Here is a 5,319-nt window from a genome sequence, read left to right on the forward strand (position 1 = left end):
AATAAATAAATAAATAAATAAATAAATAAATAAATAAAAGGAAGGCTTATACACTGTTGGTGGGAGTGTAAATTAGTTCAGGCCTTGTGGAAGACAGTGTGGTGACTCCTCAAAGACCTAAAGACAGAAATACCATTTGACCCAGCAATCCTGTCACTGGGTATATACCCAAAGGAATATAAATCATTGTATTATAAAGACACATACCCACATATGTTCTCTGCAGCAGTATTCACAACAGCAAAGACATGGAATCAACCTAAATGCCCATCAGTGATAAACTGGATAAAGAAAATGTGGTGTATAATACACCAGGGAATACTATGCAGTCATAAAAGAGAATGAGATCATGTATTTTGCAGGGACGTGGATGGAGCGGAGGTGATAATCCTTAGCAAACTAACGCAGGAACAGAAACCAACTACCACATGTTCTCACTTATAAGTGGGAGCTAAATGATGAGAACACATGGACAGAAAGAGGGGAACAACACACACTGGGGCCTTTTGGAAGGTGGAGGCTGAAAGGAGGAAAAGGATCAGAAAAAATAACTAATGGGTACTAGGCTTAATACCTGGGTGATGAAAGTCTATACAATAAACCCCCATGATACAAGTTAACCTATGTAACAAACCTGCCCTTGTACCTATAAACTTAAAAGTTAAAACAAAAAGTTTCCTATATACCTGAAATGAATATGCATGCTCTAATTTTCTCTTCATCATACACTTGCATATTCATACCCTACACACACTGAAACCCCAGACCCCAAAACTCATGTTATCAAAAAATGTAATGGGGAATCAAGACAATGTCATGTTAGGCTAGAATGGAGTTTTGACACCTCACCAAATGATCTTACACAAACAGTTTGTCAGGAAGAAATCTCCTCATTCAAAGATAATAAACACCTGACGTACAAAGATGCTATGAGTAAAAAAAAAAAGAGAGGAGATTAAGGGGAATACACTAGAAATAAATTGACATACAACAGAAGAAATCATATCCTCCATGAATTGAAGGAATTCACTGAAACAATTAACTACTTATGGAAAAACAGACTAAGAACATAGTGATATAAATTTCTGAAAAAGAACAGAACTCAGTAAAAAAAATGCAACACAAAAATAAAAGTCTCCCTGAAAAAAATGAAAAGACCCTGCAAAAACAAAAGGTGGCAAAGAGCAGATTAAGAGAAGTAAGCAACATGAGATGGAAATAAAGGTTTTTTTTAAAGAAAAATAGGAAAAAAAAATAAAAGTAGTTTAATAAAAACACCCAATGAACAAAAGAATACTTGAAGTGGCAACAACAGAACTGTTATCATTATTCACAGTACAAATTTAATAAATACTGCCTTAAAGAGTAGATTTGAATATTTAATTCAAGAAGTTAACATTATAAAGATGACACACACCAAAAAAAAAAAAAAAACAAAAAGGAATCCAAACATTCCAAATTACATGGAAGACACACAGAAACAAAGCACAAATATAGAGTATATAGTGAAAGATTTATAAAATAGCAACATCAGAAGCATAACATAGAATGCATCTTTCCAGAAAAAAAAAAAAAGCACAAGAACTCCAAAGGATGACATTAAAAAGATGACCAAAGGCATATCTGGAATTGCCAACAGAAAAGAAATAAGAGCCTCCACCTTAATATTAGATAGGACTGAATTGTAGGGGAAAAAATATTAAACAAGGACACAATGTGAAATGAGTTTCAGATGCTGTATTTACTATCAGTGCACCAAACTACATAGCATTAAAATTTATAAACAAAAACTATAGGAAAAAGGCCGGGCATGGTGGTTCAATCCTGTAATCCCAGCACTTTGGGAGGACAAGGCGGGCGGATCACGACATCAGGAGATCGAGACCATCCTGGCTACCACGGTGAAACCCCGTCTCTACTAAAAAAAATACAAAAAATTAGCCGGGCGAGGTGGCGGGCGCCTGTAGTCCCAGCTACTCGGGAGGCTGAGGCGAGACAATGGCGTAAACCCGGGAGGCGGAGCTTGCAGTGAGCTGAGATCCGGCCACTGCACTCCAGCCCGGGCGACAGAGCGAAACTCCCTCTCAAAAAGAAAAGAAAAGAAAAGAAAAAAACTATAGGAAAATATAGATAGAAATACATTTGTGGTGGGAAACTTTAAATAGTATCTCTCAGCTCCTTGAGACAAAGTAGAAAAAAATGAGTACTTCTATAAAAACCTCATAGCTATAAATCTTATTGATAAGCTATCAAATTTTTTTCAAGTGCCTATGCAACAATCCCAAAACAAAACAAAAAAACAAACAAATACCCGTAATAATCTCTCTAAAAGTAAATGTCTCCAGTGCTGCAATCCTAATCTTATTAAAAGTAAAGTTTTTTGTTTTTGTTTTCAAGACAAGGTCTCACTGTCACCTAGGCTGGATGTAGTGGCAATGTCGTGGTTCACTGCAGCCTTGACAGGCTCAAGCAGTCCTCCAATCTCAGCCTCCCAAGTAGCAGGGATCACAGGCGCACTGCCACCACACTCAGTTAATTTTGGTTTTTGTTGTAGAGACAGGGTCTCACTATGTTGCGCAGGCTGGTCTCAAACTCGTGGGCTCAAGCAATCCTCCCGCCTCAGTCTCCCAAAGCGCTGGAATTACAAGTGTGAGCCACCACACCTGGCCAAAAGTAAAGTTAAAAAATGAAAATCTTAAAACCTAGAAGTAAAATGTGGTAAATGGTAATTAAAGATTTGGTAGGGTAATGTTCTAGAAATTCATCCTTTTCAGCCAGGCGCAGTGGCTCACATCTGTAATCCCAGCACTTTGGGAAGCCTAGGCAGGTGGATCACGAGGTCAAAGTCGAGACCATCCTGGCCAACATGGTGAAACCCCATCTCTACTAAAAAAAAATTACAAAAAACAGACCTGGTGTGGTGGCTCACACCTGTAATCCCAGCACTTTGGGAAGCCGAGGCGCGTGGATCACGAGGTCAGGAGATGGAGACCATCCTGGACAACAGTGAAACCCCGTCTCTACTAAAAATACAAAAAATTAGCCAAGTGCAGTGGCGGGCGCCTATAGACCCAGCTACTTGGGTGGCTGAGGCAGGAGAATGGCGTGAACCCAGGAGGCAGAACTTGCAGTGAGCCAAGATCGTGCCACTGCACTCCAGCCTGGGCGACAGAGCAAGACTCCATCTCAAAAAAAAAAAAAATTAGCTGGGCATGGTGGTGCGTGCCTTTAGCCCCAGCTACGTGGGGAGCTGAGGCAGGAGAATTGCTTGAACCCGGGAGGTGGAGGTTGCAGTGAGCCAAGATCACCTCACTGCACTCTAGCCTGACTACAGAGCAAGACTACGTCTCAAAAAAAAAGAAAAAAGAAAAAAGAAATTCATCTTTTTCATTTAATTTTTTTATTCATTTGCATGAGATAAATTATATTTCTAAATTATTTTATTACAGTTTTGCTATATACCAGAGCTTCTGATATATAGATAGCATTTTTATTATTTTTGAAATATTTTACAATTTTAGTTCTGACTTTGACTTTGGGGTGGGTTGCTGAGAAAATAGCAGTTGTTTCACTAGTCCCAGTAAAAACCTACTAGGCTATTGTTTTCTTCTACTCTTCAATGCAGTTAGTTAACATATTTGACTTCTGAATCTATCTTCATAATTTCCAGTTCTTTCAGGCATCAAGGTTAACACTGTAAACAAAATAAAACAAAAACCAAAAGCAAGGTTGAGAATAATTTTAGATATTATTCTTTACCCAAAACTTCAGCATAATAACCAACTGTAAAAATGCATGACCTTTCCATTATTTTTTACTGTGTTGGAAATGCTGAATCAACATTTTAATTTCTTCAAGGACTTTGAACCATTTATTCCTAACAATTACATCTATTTTTTGTAACCTTTTATCCTTTTGTTTATACTTTCATATTTTTGGCATGACTTTATATAATATTCATTCATGATTGTCTGAATCTTAGATATGGAAGTAACTGCTTCTCCTGTTTTGTTACATTCTTTTTTTTTTTTTTAGTCTAGCTCTGTCTTCCAGGCTGGAATGCAGTGGTATGATCTCGGCTCACTGCAACCTCTGCCTCCCAGATTCAAGTGATTCTCCTGCCTCAGCCTCCCAAGTACCTGGGATTACAGGCCTGCACTGCAGTAGCCTGCTAATTTTTATATTTTTAATAGTGATGGAATTTCGCCATGTTGGCTAGGCTGGTCTCGAACTCTTGGCCTCAAGAGATCCACCCACCTCAGCCTCCCAAAGTGCTGGGATTACAGGTGTGAGCCACCATGCTGCCCCAGTCTTTTTTTTTTTTTTGAGATGGAATCTCGCTCTTGCTCTGTCGCCCAGGATGGAGTGTAGTGGAGTGATCTCGGCTCACTACAATCTCTGCCTCCTGGGTTCAAGAGATTCTCCTGCCTCGGCCTCCTGAGTAGCTGGGACTACAGGCGTGCACCACCACAGCTGGCTAATTTTTGTAGTAGAGACGGAGTTTCACCATGTTGGCTAGGATGGTCTCGGTCTCCTGACCTCATGATCCACCCACCTTAGCCTCCCAAAGTGCTGGGATTACAAGTGTGAGCCACCATGCCCAGCCACTCAGTTTTTGATTATGTAGATATTTACTCCTTTTTCTTGACTGTCAACACATAGAAGCAACTTGTGTTTCTGTCAAACTCATACCTTAGGTTTTTTTTTTTTTCCAAACATCCAGAATTCCGAAAAGAAGCAATTAAATCTATAGTTTTTCCCCTCTACCCACAGGTTAGCTTTGGCACACAAACTTACTTTATTTATTTATTTATAAGACAGGGTCTCACTGTGTCACCTAGACTGGAGTACAGCGGCATGATCTTAGCTCACTGCAATCTCCACCTCCCAGGATCAATCGATCCTCCCATGTCAGCCTCCCAAGTAGCTGGGACTACAGACCTGCACCACCACACTTGGGTAATTTTTGTATTTTGTAGAGATGGGGTTTACCATGCTGCCCAGGCTGGTCTCGAACTCCTGAGCTCAAGCAATTCACCCACTTCAGCCTCCCAAAGTGCTGGGATTACAGGCATGAGCCACCACACCCAGCTTACCACACAAACTTTAAAATGCACTACTTTATCCAAATGGCTTTTTTTTTTTTCGTTTTTTTGTTTGTTCATTTGTTCTTTGACACGGAGTCTCACTCTGTCGCCTGGGCTGGAGTGCAGTGGCACAATCTCAGCTCACTGCAATCTCTGCCTCCTGGGTTCAAGCAATTCTCCTGCCTCAGCCTCCCGAGTAGCTGGGATTACAGGTGCCTGCCACATACCCAGC

At 40.1% G+C, this 5,319-nt stretch overlaps 1 protein-coding gene across 6 annotated transcripts in view; it reads right to left on the reverse strand.

Moving 5' to 3' along the window:
• The window catches only part of ZNF585A (zinc finger protein 585A), a 25,790-nt gene that overhangs the window by 13,928 nt on the left and 6,543 nt on the right, over nucleotides 1–5,319 (reverse strand). For 2 of the 6 annotated variants that reach the window (XM_011950645.1, XM_011950646.1), the window contains exon 3: nucleotides 3,593–3,694. The exons of the other annotated variants lie outside the window; for them this stretch is intronic. The gene's annotated coding sequence lies outside the window, so the exon portion shown is untranslated. The remainder of the gene's footprint in view (nucleotides 1–3,592; nucleotides 3,695–5,319) is intronic. 6 annotated transcript variants of the gene reach the window in all.

This window comes from Colobus angolensis, unplaced genomic scaffold (assembly GCF_000951035.1).
Source record: "Colobus angolensis palliatus isolate OR3802 unplaced genomic scaffold, Cang.pa_1.0 Scaffold31, whole genome shotgun sequence".
NCBI lineage: Eukaryota > Metazoa > Chordata > Mammalia > Primates > Cercopithecidae > Colobus > Colobus angolensis.